At 46.0% G+C, this 16,252-nt stretch overlaps 1 protein-coding gene across 1 annotated transcript in view; it reads left to right on the top strand.

Moving 5' to 3' along the window:
- Positions 1–2,418: 2,418 nt before the first annotated feature.
- The window catches only part of CDRT4 (CMT1A duplicated region transcript 4), a 60,486-nt gene continuing 46,652 nt past the window's right edge, over positions 2,419–16,252 (top strand). The window contains exon 1 of the mRNA XM_032841327.1: positions 2,419–2,520. The gene's annotated coding sequence lies outside the window, so the exon portion shown is untranslated. The remainder of the gene's footprint in view (positions 2,521–16,252) is intronic.

Raw genomic sequence — 16,252 nt, 5'->3', positions numbered from 1 at the left:
ATAGGTTAAACAAGTTAGAACCTCCAAAAGGGCACAAGTTGGGTCTTTTACATCTTCTCTCATGAGGCTTAACAATGAATAATTGCACGTATCCTCGAGAGCTTGCAAGATATTTTCACACACGATAATTTCCAACAGCTTCTCATTGATGCAATGAATGAATTGTAGAATGAAACACAATTCTGCAAGTTCAAAAAGGTCAAATAATGAAGGGTCTACCTTAATAGCAGTTACACATTATCCGGCATGGACCATCAGACCTTCCATGGCTGTGTGCCCCTCACTTACCCTTTACCTTTTCTTTTTACTTAGCACACCTCTCCTTGGCTTATGGGACCTTTCTTTCTTGCTAATGAGGCCAAATGAGGTATAACCTGGAGTCAAGTGATGATAAGGTTTGAACCCTGGCTCAGCCTGATGCTGCTGCCTCTGCGATCTTGACCACGTCACTCTCATTCTTTGTGCTGTAGTTTTGTGATCCATGCAGTGGAGATGGGGACAGAGCTCCCCCAGGACTGCTGGGGCGTTAAGTGGGATTACGTGGGTGACAGAGTCTGGCAAAGTGTACTAGGGTGGGCTGATGGCATTCCAATGCACCGTAGGACTTAACACTTCCTACCCACTTGGGTCGTAGCCAACACAAATTGTTTAAAGCAAATGGTACCTGCTGGGTTGGTAGGTGGAACAATTAAAAAAATCTAAATAGAGGCCAAAAAGGCTTCTTTCTTAAAACTGAGGCCATAGTCCAGGTGGGATCCCTGAACAAGAAGCCAGCTCCAACCAGCAGAAGTTTTCCTTAGGGGGAGAGCTTATAGCCATCAGAGCAAGGAAGCTCTGAGATGGCATTGGTGTGGCTTCTGTGATGTCTTCAGGCACACTGGCTTTGGCAGAGATGGACCTCTCTTCATTGGAGGCAGACCCCACGCATGTCTGTGTCTCAGTGGAAATTATGACCCGACATATCCTCAGAGGGAGATCCATTCATCCACTTGGAAAGGACTCAGCGATTTTGAGGTGAAGAGACACAGAGTTATTCAGGAATCTCCTTGGGGGTATGAGTCATCACATTTCTAAGCTCATTTTGCCAAGGGAAACTGAGGCACAGATCCTCAAAGTGATTTGTCTGAGGTCGGACAGTCAGTTACAGCAGAAGCAACACTCAAACGCTCACTGGTTTGGAGTCCAAAACAAGGAGAGTCTGGTGGCAATGCTCTGTAGCCACCAACCCAGGGCTTCTCCACCTGGGAAGAGCAGGTCCCAGGGCGGGGTGGGCTCTTTAGAAGGCAGCTGAAGTACCACACCGTTGGGAGAGCCAGAGACCACTTCCTGCTGGCTGAGACTGAAGGATCCTGCCTCACACCCTGGGTTTCAAGACAGAGGAAAGACTGAGTTTGCCCTGGGAACACAGTAAGTGTAGACTCTGGGAGCAGCTGGGCAGTCTGGGAAGCCCATGACCATCCCTGGGCGGCCACCTTACTCCCCGTGGTCGTCCTGAGCTTAATCAAGGAGAGGCACCAACATGAAAGGGGCTCCAGCAGACAATGGGCATTACCTGGACGGCCAGAATCCTGGACTTAGAGGGCATGCTTCCTCCGTGAGCTGCAACAGCCTGACTTTGCAGGCTCATCCCTGCTCTCTTCATTCCCTATCTCGCTGGTGCCCACCATCTGGCTGCAGTCCCATCCTGGCTGCCTCCTCTCCCTGCACCACCCACCTCATGCCAGCCCCAGCCTGCACCTCCCCACCCTCTCCCCACCTGGAGGGCTTGCAGAGCATTGGGAATTAATGTCCCTTTTTCCCTCCGGCTCTGGAACCAGTGTGTGAGGTCAAGTCCCTTCCCTGCCACTGTGTGATTTGGGGGCAGGTTATTTAATCTCTCTGAGTTTTTTTTTTTTAATAGGAAAAATGGGGGTAATAATAGCACCAACCGCTTTGGGTCATCGGTTGATGCTCAGTAATGCTAGCTATTATTTACGTTTTCTTATGTTACCCTAATCTGGCTCTCTTCTGGGAGTCCTGCTCTGTGGGAGAGGGAAGGGAGGTGACCGGGTCAGTCTTCACCCACACCTCTAGATTGATGAGGAAGTGGGGACGCATGTACCTCTCAGGGTGACCAGCCACTCTTTGGGCATATTGGGGTGTGGGGAGACTTGAACTTCTATGTCAGAGTTTGCTATGTGTTCACCAAACCCTATTGCCTTCTCCTCCCTGGCATGAGCTAGACTACATTTCCCAGCTCCCCTTGTGGTGAGCTGGAACCACGTGACTGCATTTGGACCCATGGAAGGAGGACGGCTTTGCCGCTATAATGCTCCTCCTTCCGGATCTTATTCTTACCCCCAGCCTTCACCCCACTGAGTAGTCTTCAAGACTCCCTTTCTCTCCCCCCGTCTGCTGATAGAAGAATGAAGAGAATCCCAGGGCCCTAGAGGAGGGAATATAGTAGCTCCAGCTGGTCTTAAGGGTTAACTTGCTTCAAGGTAACATACTTCTTGCTTGCTGACTTAAAGCCCTTGAAAGGTAAGAACTAATTAACTTTCTTTGAGGTTTGCAGACCACTGGCCTTGGGGAATGAAGGACCAGAACGTCCTCAAGCCACCGAGGGCAGCAAGTCTGTTTGAAGCCCCCTTAGCTTTCCGATTAGCTTAGCAATCTTTTACCTAAATGTTTTTCTTTTCTAAGGTCACGCAAATGACTTTACTGACCTCCCTTTATGTATCTGGAGAACTTGCCTTGCTTTGCAGGAAGAACAGAGTACTCTTGCACAAACTCCTGGGTGCCAAGGAACCAGACCTTCTTGCAACCCCCTCTCCGGGCACCGAGAAACTAGAACTTCTTGCACACCCTTGAGCACCGAGATAATTCTGTAGCTCACATCATCGACTCTGCATGGACTCAAGAAATGTCATCACTGCCCTCCCTTAACTGACGAAAGCCCTTTAAAAAAATCTCTGGGCCAGGCAGAAGCCTTGGAGTTGGCCTTTGGACGAGAGTCTGCCTTCTCCCCAGGTGGCCAGCTACCTGAATCACACTCACATTCCTTTCCAATCGAAACTTGTCTCTAGAGTATTGGCCCTTTGAGCCACGGGGCAGATGAACTTGGGTTTCGGTGACAAGAAGAGGCCCAAGATGGAAGGATCCTGAATTCTCGGGTGAACCCAAGGAGCAGAGCTCCCTTGACCATGCAACGGGGGACCATGACATGAGCAAGGACCAAACTTTGTGCCAAGCCAGTGAAATTGTGGGAAAGTTGTTATAATGTCAGACTTTACTAAGTCAACCTACATTCAAATTTATTGTTTAGAAATATCAACTTAAAAATTTTTCTATCTTTTGGTGCACCTCCTTCAATATATATAATATATTGGTACAGTATATCTCTCTATAATTTGATGCTCAACCTTTTTTTTTTTTTAAAGAATTATTTATTTGACACACACAGAGAGAGAGATATCATAAGTAGGCAGAGAGGCAGGCAGAGAGAGGGGGGAAGCAGGCTCCGCACTGAGCAGAGTGCCCGATGCGGTGCTCCATCCCAGGACCCTGAGACCATGACCTGAGCTGAAGGCAGAGGCTTAACCCACTGATCCATCCAGTAAAGTCATTTGCTCAAACTTTTAAATGATAGCTGATCGAAAACATTTAAAAAGTGCTTTAGCCTATCGGGACTAGGTCTCTTTCTCACTTGGGGCCAGTGCCCACCAGACTGGATCCCTTTGCCCCTTCCCCCACCTTCCAGATCACACTGTTGTGTTTTCTATCCTTGTCCTGCTGTCTGTCATCCTGGAGGAGGTCAGTACTGAAAACAAAAACAAAAACAAAAACAAAAAACCCTGTAAAAAACCCAAACAACAAAAAACAAATTTGACATTGGCTTTGTTTTGGAAAAGAGTTAGCAAAGAAGAAAAAGCAGTTCTGCACTAGGAATTAGAGGATGGGCGTTTTATTCCCAGTGTTATTCCCAATACCTCACTTGGTCACAAAGATTAGGGCATGTCGTCTCTGGGTCTCTGAGCTCTTATTTGCAGAATGAGGTCGCCAGACTGGATAATTTTGGAAGCACTTCTCGGCTCTCACATTTGATGAGCATTGTACTCTGTTGTTTTATGTGGGCGTGTGCTTAATTTTGGAGTAAGCTTTAAAGGATGGCTTTGGAAATATTGTGATTGTATCTTTACGCCTGTCCCTTCCTGCTCACCCAGAGGGAAGGAGCTGTGCTGCTTTCTGGGGATTTACGTGTGGATGGCACTTCCAGGATGGGATTTGGAGACTGCTTGTTTTTGACTGTTGAGGGGAACCCACAGGCTCCTTGGAATGACTCTTTTCCAGTTCCTGGTTCCTGTAAAGGAAATCCTAGCGTTTCTGAAGACCCCAACGCCCAAATAATTTGTTCCAAGGAAATGTTCTAAATCACAGATGTTTTTTCTCAGTGCTTTCCAATTGTCTCCGGGGCCAGAGCACTCCTAGCCCAGGGTGTGGAGCATGTGGTCATGCGGTGGTTGAGAGGAGAGCCAAGGCAAGAACAGCTGTCCCCAGGTTTAGATTTTTAACTGTTGGGCATGGCCAGTGCCTCAAGGGCAAGTATTCCTTCTCTTGAGCCTTCTTCTCCACACCCCACAGGAAAGAAATCCACACCTTCCTTCTACATTTCCACCAAGGTTGGGGGCTTCGGGGAACTCCCATTTTCAATCTTTGTCCTTAGCTTTGCAAGCAAGAGAGCTCTGTGTGTTGTAACCATTATACTAGTGTTCCTAGCATTGTTAAGTTCTGGAAACTGAGGTTCCATTGTACCTGAACATAGACAACACAACCTTTCTGAGTCAGTGTGCACTCAATCACGTCAGGAATTTTCTGGGTTTCAATCTAGGGTTTTCTGAAGTTCAAATCTAGGGTTTTCCCACCTCCTTTGTCTTTCCGGAAAGGAGTCTGAGTGCTGTCATCCATTATCTAACATGGGCAGGGGGGCGGTGGGGGAAAGGCGTCAGTCCTCGGGATGTTGAAATCTGCACTGGTACCCACTGACGTCCTATCTTTATCCCTATCCAGTTGCAAGTCATGCAGTACCTTGACCTGTGCTTTGGTGTTCTGGCCCTCACACCTTGGGCTGCTGGTCCTCAGTCCCCTGTCTGCTGTGGAGGCATATGGCTGCTTCCCTGACCCCGGGGTTTATAGGACTCTATGAGGAGCTCAGCTGCCTGGGCACCCCATGCAGGAATGATAACTCAACCCTCCTGGTGGCCACTCTCCCAGTGGGGAATGGAAGTACTCTCACCAAAGGGGAGACTAGAAACTCTCTTTGGTATGGAGGAGAGAGGTGAGAGAGAAGATGGCCCCTGCCCTCTTCCACAAGATTAACTCCACAGCATGGGGTGGTGGGGAGTAAGAGAGCCCCCAGATGGGTTTGGAAATCCCACAGGAGAGAGCCCCCTTCCTGTGCTGGCCATCTGGGACCATGGCAGGCAGCAAGCCCACTTCTAAACCCTATTTGCTCCGAGGGGGATGTAGCTTTTGCCCTGAATATCCATCCTCGATCAAGTTTTAACTTAAACACTCCTTTCCAATCCTCAAGAAAGGAGTTCTTTCCGAGTGCCTGCGATTTGCAGGGTGGACAAGAATAATCTCAAACTTGGGCTCATCTCCTCACGAGAAAAGCTTAAAAGATGAACTTTCAGTGACCACAAGTTGACCATATTCACGGTTTTTGTGATTTATCTCATCACTGAGTCACAATGGGAGGAGACCTGTTGGCCTAGTCTGCCAATCAAGTAGGATGGTGTGCGGACGTCCAATTCTTCATCATATGGACGCCAAGATGCTTCAAGAACACTATGAACCAAAAATAATCCTTAACCACATATCTCCTTCCAAAGCATGGATTTTCAAGAAAAGATAGAACAAAAAGTCTTTACAGTCTTTATGGCCCTCCCTTGCCCTCTCTTTTTCTCTCTTTCTGTCCATATAGCTGACTCATATTCTGCACATTAGTGGTTTACAACAGAGTTTCTCAACTTCAGCCCTACTGACATTCTGGGCCAGATAATTCTTTGTTGTGGGGGACTGTCTTTGCTTTGTGAGGTGTCGGACAGCATCTTTGGCATCTACACACAGACACTCATAGCCCTCCCCTTCCAGCCATAACAACCCAAAATATTTGTAGATATTTCCAAATGTTCCCTTGATGTGTGTGTGTGTGTGTGTGTGTGTGTGTGTGAGGGAGGGGGGCAAAACTGGCCCCAGTTGAGAACCACTGGTTTAGACAAATTACAAGTGAAAATGTCAGTTGCTCCTATGCACTGATATTACGGTGTCCAGCAGTATCATCCGATAAAGGAATTTACTAATACATTAAAATAAGAGTGTGCAATTTCATTCTAAGCCCAACATCTGTCATTATCCATAAGTCATTCTCCACCCCCACCGGGATCCTGGAAATAGTGTGAACTGTTTTTGCTGCTCAAGTATAATTTAGAACGATGCCTCGACGTCTTGGTTTCTTCTTCATCTTTAGTGACAAAATCTTTTTTTTTTTTCCCTTTGGAAAATATGATTTTGCACTTGCTTTACAAAATTCAGTTGATTGATCTGTGAATGATTTAATAGTTTCTTAACTGACACTTCCCCTAGAGATTTGGGTAGATCCGTCAGTGTTCCAGTGAAATTCGATTTTAAGACACAAATTGCCATAATTCCTGTTCATGGGTTTCTTTTTCTGGCAATGTATAGAAGATGAATGAATTTGCAGATTTCCTAGTCACTTTTCCATTCCATTCCATTCCAGTCCTTTTCCATTCTCAGTCCGTATTCCCATGGAGGCCATGCTTGCTATTAGTGATTATGATGTTCTTTCGTGATGTTGTCTGTGTTTCCATCACGCCATTCTGACTATGCTCTATGTCACTCCTTCCATCATCGTTATTATTCCTTTATTCCACAGTGAATTTCTTTTAAACACTTGATCCGTTTTTGTGCCTTGGGGCTATGTTGTGAGACAGTAGCGACAACAACAACAATGAACAAAGAGACACACACCTTATAAGAAGTAACCTGCAAATAGGGGCGCCCGAGTGGCTCGGTGGGTTAAGCCTCTGCCTTCCATTCAGCATGATCTCAGGGTCCTGGGATTGAGCCCTGCATCAGGCTCCCTGCTCAGCGGGGATCTGCTTCCCCCCTCTCTCTCTGCCTGCCTCTCTGCCTACTTGTGATCTCTCTCTGGGTCAAATAAATAATTTATTTAGTCTTTAAAGTCTTTAAAAGTCTTTAAAAAAAAAGAAAGAGAAAAAAACCTGCAAATAACGAGAAAACGTTAGCCGAGCTGAACCACACCTTATCGAATAAAAATTAGCCAAGATGAAGAACCTAAGGCAGTCTGTGTAACTTATACACAGACTTTGGGTTTAGCCATTTTGGTTGTAACAATGACTAGGAACATACCCTTCATTCTACCTTTTAAATGTGTGGGAGGTAGCGAATGATCAGTTCCATTACATTTTCCCCAGATAGCACCAGTAGCTTGACCGTCTTCTGGTTCCTAGAGGCCTGCAGGGGGATCTCTGGTTTTCAATGCCCATTTTAGGAAATGCTGAATGAGTGTAATGTTACCAGCTACGAGAATGGTAGAGCTCAGGAGAGACAGTGCATTATCCTTGTTACTTTAGATGCTGTGAGTTCCTTCTCCAGGCTAGACAGCAAGCTGTCTGCGGGCAGGGGCTGGTCTTCTGATTCCTATGGATCTCTCCACTGTCTCCAGTGCAGGGCTCTGGCCTGATCCGTACAAAACTCTTGGCATGAAAGGGCGAGGCTGCATATTGCTGTAGCTTCCGCTCTGGATGCCTGTGTGACCAGAGGATCCCTTTCAGCAGAGGGTGAAGCCCGGCGTTGAAATGCAGACAGACAGGTCCACAATGCCCAAGCCCTGTGGGGTCTGAGCTGCACAAATCCATTCTTTTGACAAAGACTAGTGCTTTCAGGCGGACAGCTCAGCAATGGAAGCTGGTCCCCAGCATTGTCTGTGGCAGCCACCCAGCGGCAGTCCCCGGACACCATCCCCTGCTCTCTGGTGCCTGGGAGGGCACAGGCTGTCCACCCCGGTCAGCTGCTGTCTTTCTTCCAGCTGATTCGCTTCTAAGCCAGAACCAGGCTTGGATGGGGGTGGTCTGCTCCCTCCTGGAGAGGTCTTCAAGAACCCTTGTGTCCATTCCCTTCATTCCCTTTCCTGTCTGATCACATGCCTCGCCCATTTCTCTCTTGGAAGTTGAGAGTCCATTTGTCGGGGGCTCCAACATTGCTGTTCCTCTGAATGACCCCCACGATGACCCCCACAGAGGGGGCAGGATCCTGCCTGATGGTTTCCCATCTTTACCACAGGTGAATCTGAGGAAACAGGTGTGTGAAAAGTTGAGGTTAGGTTCATTTAAGAATGATTTTGTATTCTTCCAGAATGGAATGTTTTGAAACATCTTCCAGAAGGGTATATGGAGCGTTGGTTAGGAGGATGGTTTAGTAGTGGTTCTGGGAGGAGGAGCTGTTGGGACATCTGGGTGGCATTATTATTACTGTTATTGTTCTTATTTTGATGCTACCATTAATTGCAGGCTTACAGTTGTCAGACATGGTGGGGTGCCTGGATGGCTCCGTTGGTTAAGTGTCTGACATGTGATTTTGGCTCAGGTCATGATCTCAGGGTTGTGACACTGAGCCCTGCTTTGGGCTCCACACTCAGAGCATAGCCTGCTTGGGATTCTCTCCCCCTCTCCCTCTGCCCCTTCCCCAGTTTCTCTCTAAATTAAATAAATAAGTAAAATCTTATGAAAACCTAATGAAACAATTGCCAGACATGGCATGTATGGTCTCCTTTATTCCCCATCAACCTTCTGTCATCCCCATTTGACAGCTGAGGAAACTGAGACTCAGGGGGTTGGTTTGCCCAGTGTCGTGAGCTGTTAACTGGAGATGCCAGACAACACTCCTGGCTTTTGAAATTTTGGTAAGACTCTGAAGTCATGGTCTTGCAAGATCAAGGGTGGAAAACCAAGGGTGCCTTCACTGGCTTCCAATGACTGTTCTGCTCTAACACGTTTCTGGATGTCAAAATCTCCAAAAGTCCCTTCAGTGAGACCACATCCTAAGAAACATGTGAACTGAGATCTTCTCTCTGTGCCTCTTCCCTTCCCTAGTCTTCCTGGGGCTTCCTCCGTCCCCCGGAGGGAACCAGTGTCTTTGTGTACTTTACTGTTGGGTCTGCTTTCATCAGAAATCTCCTTGGATCCTTCGCTTACACTAAAGAGTATGGGAATGATAACAGCTTAAAGTATTTCTTTTCCAAATGATGATGGAACGGCAGGCATCAGCCAGCAAATCCTCGCAGGAATTATAAAGGTCCTAATATCATTCCAGTCCTAAAAGTCTGTTTCCCCCAAACTGTTCCATCTTACTCCTCATCCCCAATTAGGCATATGAGGAAATCAAGGTTCAGAGAGTGGCCTTGACCCTGACGGTCAGTAGTTTTTAGGCCTGGACCAGAATTCAGGACTCTGGATCCTCCGTTGGGAAATCACATGGAGGAATGAGTAACTTGAAGCCTCACCCACCCTGGAATGTTCAGATTCCGGGCACAGGGTGATACGAGGGGCTCGGAACATTCCAGAGGAAACGAATGCAAGATGAGCAGAGAGACAAAGACCTGTTAACACCAGGCTCACACAGTCCATGATGAGGGTGGCCGGAAACATCCCAGGGGTGGTGGCCGCCCAGGTCAAAGGACACCAACAGGAAATGCTGACTCCCAGGGCCCCCGGGCTGGGAGGAAGCGTTGGCTCTGCCTCCAGGCTGCGGGGCTGTGAGGTCTCCAGGCTTTGAGAGTCAGCCCAAGGTGACTCAGACTTCCTGAGAAGCCTCTTATCTCAGCCAGCACAGATCTCTGTGCTTTCCCTTGCGGGAGATGTCACCCATCCAGAGCCACTCCCTCCCCCCAACCAGATCAATGGCCCTTCACTGCTCTATAGGGAGGGTCTTATGAAAGGCCCCATGACAAATGCTCTGTGATTGTCTCTCTAGGATTTCTGTTTGTTGCCATTCCTTGTCCTCCTCCTTCTGCCCAGAGGCTCCTGAAAGTCCAGGAAGAATGCATTCATTGTTCCCATGAGCTTCTTGACTACAGGAGAAGCAGAGACATCATTCTAGCAACCATTTTTTTCCAAACTAAATCGGGACAAGATGCCTGGATGGAGAGAGTGTCCTGGTTGGTGGCACATGAAGACCACATGCTTTAAGTTGGCCTTATGAATGGGTTCTCTGGGTAGGGTTTGAACACAGGGATGCCATGTAGGGTAGGTGTGAGTCACAGTCAAGCTCTCTCCAACCTGATCACCAATGTCATACCCAGCTAGAAGATGCACATGTCCTCAAAGACCATCTTGAAGGGGCTAGAAAGGGGTGATGACAATCTTGTCACTCTTCTTGCTGATGGTGGTGGAGACCATGGAGCTTTATTACATGAGACACTACTATATGGTCATTAGACAGTTTTAAAGTTCTCAGCAAATACATACCCTGATGGCCATTCCTTTTAATTTGATCTTTAGTCTTAGAGCTGGTAAGGATCTCAGAGACCCTTTCATTTTGGAACTGAAGAAATAGAGTCTCAGAAGAGTTAAAAGATTGACACAAACCCTTACAATATTAGAGATGTTCAGACATAAACAGAAGCTTCCCGACTCCCAGTTCAGTGCTTTTCCCAGCAGATTAATCCTCCTCCCACAGAGCAGGCAGTTTTAAATTTTCTAAACAGCTCCTTTGTTCACTAATACCTTGGTAGAAGATGTCAGGCTCGATGTGACATGATCCTAGCCAGACCAGGTTAATTCCAGAATCCAGAGCCTCTGATTTAAAAATAACCCTTTTATACGAATGGACAACAGGCACAGGAAAAAGTGCATCCCTCATCATCAGGGAAATGCAAATCAAAACCACAATGAGAGATCACCTCATACCTGTAAGGATGGCTATTATCAAAAAGAACAAGAGACAAGTGTTGGCGAGGATGTGGGGAAAAGAGATTCCTTGTGCACTGTATGTTGGAATGTAAACTGGTGCAGCCACTATGGAAACTAGTGTGGAGGTTCCTCAAAAAGTAAAAAATGAAACTACCATATGATCCAGCAATCCCACAGGTATATCCCACAGGATATATACCTAAAGGAAATAAACACTAACTCAGAAAGAGATCTGCATGCCCATGTTCATTGTAGCATTATTTACAATAACCAAGATATGGAAACAACCTAAGTGTCCATCAATGGATGAAAGGATAAAGAAGTTGTGAGATATATTATGTATATATATCTATACATATATACATATAAATATCTCCATACACACACACACACGTATTTCTGTTATATGGAATATTATTCAGCCAGGAAAAAGAAGGGAATCCTGCCATTTGTGACAACACGAATGGACATTTAGGATATGACACTAAGTGAAATAAGGCAGACATAATAAATACTGTATGATCGCCTATGTGGAATCTGAAAAAAAAATGAACTCATGAATACAGAGAACAGATTGGCATTTGCCAGAGGCTGGGGGGTGGGGAGTGGGAGAAGGAGGTAAAGGGGTCAAAGGTACAAAGTTCCAGTTATACGATAATTAAGTCCTGGGGCTGTCATGACAGTGTGGTGACTATAGCTACCAATAGTGTATTGTATATTCAAAAGTTGCTAAGAGAGTAGATCTTAAAAGTCCTAATCAAAAGAAAAAAAAATTGTAACTATGTGAGGTGATGGGTGTTACCTAGGCTTGTAGTGATCATTCCACAACATGATTGAATCAACAATCATTATGTTGTACACCTAAAATGAATACAACGTTATGCATCAATTATATCTCAATAAAACTGGGCCCAACCCCTAGCCTTTTTAAGAAATTCCAAAGACAAAGACAACAGCTAAAAAAAAGGTTTCTGGGACATTCAGGAGGGACAACCCAGGAGGGAGGGTTGAAAGGACAGACAAGCAGTGTTCTTCTATAGCTTGCTTCCTGCGGCTCTGCTCACCCCACGGGAGGTCCACCTGCCTCTAGAAACCCTGTTCCAGGAGTGCAGACACTCCCAGAGCCCAGTGTCATCCTGGGCCCTTGGGAATCCCAGGCAGGGGAGGTGTCATTGCTGCCTTCCAGGGGCTCACTGTCTTGGTGTTGGAGATGGACACTTGAACAGTTGCTTGGAGCTCAAGCAAGGATTATGACATGAGCTTTCATTGTCTAAACAAAATTCTATAGAAACACAGGGCAGTGAGACTTTAACTTAGAGCAGGAGATGGGGGAAGACTTCATAGGTAGGGCGTTGTGCCACTGGGTTCTGAAGCAGCAGTAGGGTCTCTGCTGCTAGAGATGGGTTGAGGATTCCAACAGTGTCATCTGGAGAGAGCATGGGATGATTTCAGGGTTGCCACGAGTCCTGTTTGACTAGGGCGGTGTTCCTAAGACTTGTTCCAGAGAACTGAGTCCTTAGAGATGAGCCACCAGAAAAGGGGCTGGTAGGTCATCTGTGTCACGGAGTCTTGCTACTCTATGGCCTCGTTAGAGTTCTACGTTCAGAAGGATATTGAAGGCCCTTAGCTAAACAACACAAAATCAAACAAGCCACAACCTGCTTAACCATTTTTAAGCAAAGGAAACCTTCTCTTTTTTTCAGAAAACGTTTGTTTTCATTTTGGGGAACCAGAGCCACAAAGGACTCATTCTGGCTTAGGGCAAAGGGGATGGGGAGTTTGACATTTAGAAGAGACAGGATCTGCTAAGGACTTTAGGATTTCATCCCGTGACCAGTAGAAAGCAGTGGCAGGATTTTTTTTTTGTTGTTATTAAGGAAAAAAAAGGCTTTTTATTTCCTTATTCCGCCCCCCACCCCCTGCTCACCCCCCCTGCCCTGACTATGTAAGTAATGCTTATCCATTGTAGAAAACTTGCAGGGAGAAAAACACCCAAGAAAAGAAATCTGAAGGCAGCACAAAGAAATCATCATTTCTTCACGGCAGATATATTGGCTTATTGACTGCCTTCTGGATACCAAGCTCTGTTCTAAGTCCCGTGTGTTCAGCAGTGAACAAAACCAATGCTAATCCTCACCCTCATGGGAACTCACTTTCCAGCTGGGACACAGGCAGTAGAAAAATGGGTAAGGACATAGGGGGCTTGATGATAAGGACAGTGAACAAAAAGAAAGCAAGATCAATGGTAACGGCAGCGGAGTTCCCTGCCACCACAGGAAGGTGTCGGGTGCCAAGGAGGGCTCTGGTGGCAAGCTGACAAGGTGATGTCTGAATGGGGACTTGTGTGGGGTGGGGCGGTAAGATATGCAGATGAGCGGAGGAAGAAGAGATAGCAGGTGCAAAGAACTGGTGTGTGTATATACGAGGGACAGCAAGAAGGCTGGGGCAGGAGGTTCAAGGGCAGGGTGAGAGGTGTAGAGATCAGAAAGTAGACCGTTGGGCTGGATCGGAGGGCCTTGAACAACTAGGCTTCTGTCTGCATAATATAGGCAGCCGTGGCAGGGTTTCTAAATGGTCATGGAAGCTATAATTTATGTACCATACAATCACCCATTTAAAATTTACCATTCAATGGTTTTTAGTGCATTCAGAGTTATGCAACCATCACCACTATGTGATTTCTGAAACCCCTTCCCTGTTAGCAATCACTGCCCGTTCCTCCCTCCCTCCAAACCTCGGCAACCAACAGTCCACTTTCTGTCCTTGTGGATTTGTCTATTCTGGCCACATTATACCCAAGGGATATAGAATATGGGATCTGTGGTGATGGGCTTTCTCTCACTCTCACTGTGTTTTCAAGATTCATCCGTGTGATAGCACGTATTCACACTTGGGTCTTTTTTATTTCTGAAAAATCTTCCATTGCATCGATATGCCACATTTTGTTTATCCATTTGTCCAGTGATGGTCATCTTGGTTTTTCTCCATGGCAGTATTTTTGAGCAGAGGAACAAGGACCTGACTTCACTGGGACCACCTTCGTCACCGTGTGGAGAATCAGCTGAAGGTGGGCAGGAGTGGGACCTGGGAGGCTGGCTGGGGGCAGCTGAAATGCCGATGATGGTTTTGGACCTGGGTATAACAGAGGAGGTGGTAAAGGGTGGTGATTGGAGAACCCCTGGGCTACATCCAGGTTCTCTTCTCCATCTACACTTGCTAGGCGATCTTGCTTAGCCTCATGACTTTGAGTATCTTCTGTTTACTAAGACTCCCAACTATAACTCCAGCCCAGACCCTTCCAGCTGCTTACTTGACATTTCTGTTCATTTGCTCTCTAGTGGGCATTTCCAACTCAACATATCTCACACTGAACTCCAGAACTACGTCACCCTGGACCGTACCCTTTGCATCCTTCTATGCAATATGGAGTTTAAACTCAAGACCCTGAGATCAAGACTTGAGCTGAGATCAAGAGTTGGATGCTTAACCAACTGAGCTACCCAGGCGTCCCACATCCTTCTGTATTTCAGCTGATTATAAGTCCATACTTCTAGGTGCTTAGGTCAAAAACCTTGAAGTCATCTTCTATTCTTCCTCTCTTTCACTCACCATGGCCAATCTGTCAACAGGAAAAACTGCTGATTCCATCTCCAGAATGTATCTAGAATGATGCTGCTGTCACAGTTTGCTTGAATCACTACAGTCATTAGATAAATCTCTCTCTTTCCAGCCTTCTCAACAGACTAGGGGGATTCTTTCAAAATGCAAGGTAGATCATGTCACTCCTTCACTCAAAACTTGCAACAGTTCCCTATTCCATTCAAGAAAAGTCCAAGTCTGCACCTGAGTTGAAAGGGCCTTATGGGATCTGCCCTCCTGTCACCTAGGACCTCATATCTTCCTCCTTTCTCCCTTGCTCTCTCTCTGTTCCACCTGCGCAGCCTCTTTGTTGTTTTTCAAACTTTCCAGGAACTTCCCTACCTCAGGGCCTTTGCACTGGCTGTTCCCTCTCTCTGGGTTGCTCTTCCCCCTGCTATCCACATGGCTATTCCCTCTTGCACTTCAATCTTTGTTTAAATATCACTGACCAAAGAAGCATGCCGCAGCCTTCAATTTAACATCACAAATTGGACACTTCGTTCACCTCACTTCACATTTTCTTTTCTCCCACACCTTGGCAATCCTTTTAGTATCCAATGTAACTTACTTGTTATGTTTAAATTTTATTCATTATTTCCTCTTCCCAGGATATAAGTTCCAAGGAGCAGTAATCTTAGTTTGTTTTGTTCACAGCAACAACTATAGTCCCTGGCACATAATTGTAAATCATGAAATATATTTTGAACCAAACAATGAATTTTTCATGTGGCTTTTTATATAAATGGCACCACATAGCTTATTAGTCATTTAATTCATTTACTCAACAAATATTGATTAAACACATATCTAACCCCAGGAACTGGATTAAACCCTGAGATCCGACTTGCTCGAGACAAAGGAATGTTATTCAGTGATAAGAAAAAACTGAACAGAAAGACATGTAGGAAACTTCCACACACACTGCTAAGTGAAAGAAGCTAGTTTGAGAAGACTAGCTTGATTGGCATGATTCCAGTTATATTATATTCCAGAAAAGGCAAAACTATGGAGACATTAAAGAGATCAGGGTTTGGCAGGGGTTCAGAAGGAGAGAAGGAGGATGAGTAGTTGAAACCCAGGATACCTTTAGGGCAGTGAACTATTCTGTATGGCACTGCAAGTGGTGAATACATGACATTACACATTTGTCAAAGCCCCTAGAAATACATACAACTCCAAGAGTGAGCCCTAATGCAGACTCAGGTAATAATAATGATAGATCTCAGTTAATAATAATGTTTCAGTATTGGTCCATCAATTGCGACAAATAACACTCGTGCATGGTGTTAATACTGGGAAACTGTGGGAAAGGGATTCTATTGGAGCTTGCTGTGCTTCCTTGTTGGCTTTTCTATAAAACTGACATTGCTGCAAAAAAAATTGTCCATTCATTAAAACAACAGCATCAACACTCACCAGCTAACTTCTCCTTAAAACCTGCTGTTTTTCCAGTATGCCCTGTCTTACTAGTTTCATTGAGCATCTAGTTATGCCAGGGACCCAGGAGTTGACCTTGATACCTTCTCACACTTGATTCTGTCTGTCATGAACCAGCAAGATGCGCTGCTTTGACCTCCTGAGCAGTTCTGAATTCCCTGACTTCATCTCCCCCAGCATCCCAG

This window comes from Lontra canadensis, unplaced genomic scaffold, assembly GCF_010015895.1.
Source record: "Lontra canadensis isolate GAN:19392208 unplaced genomic scaffold, GSC_riverotter_1.0 scaffold122, whole genome shotgun sequence".
Taxonomy (NCBI): Eukaryota; Metazoa; Chordata; class Mammalia; order Carnivora; family Mustelidae; genus Lontra; species Lontra canadensis.
Note: the sequence above shows the minus strand (reverse complement) of the source record. Positions and strands in the feature narration are given on the sequence as shown.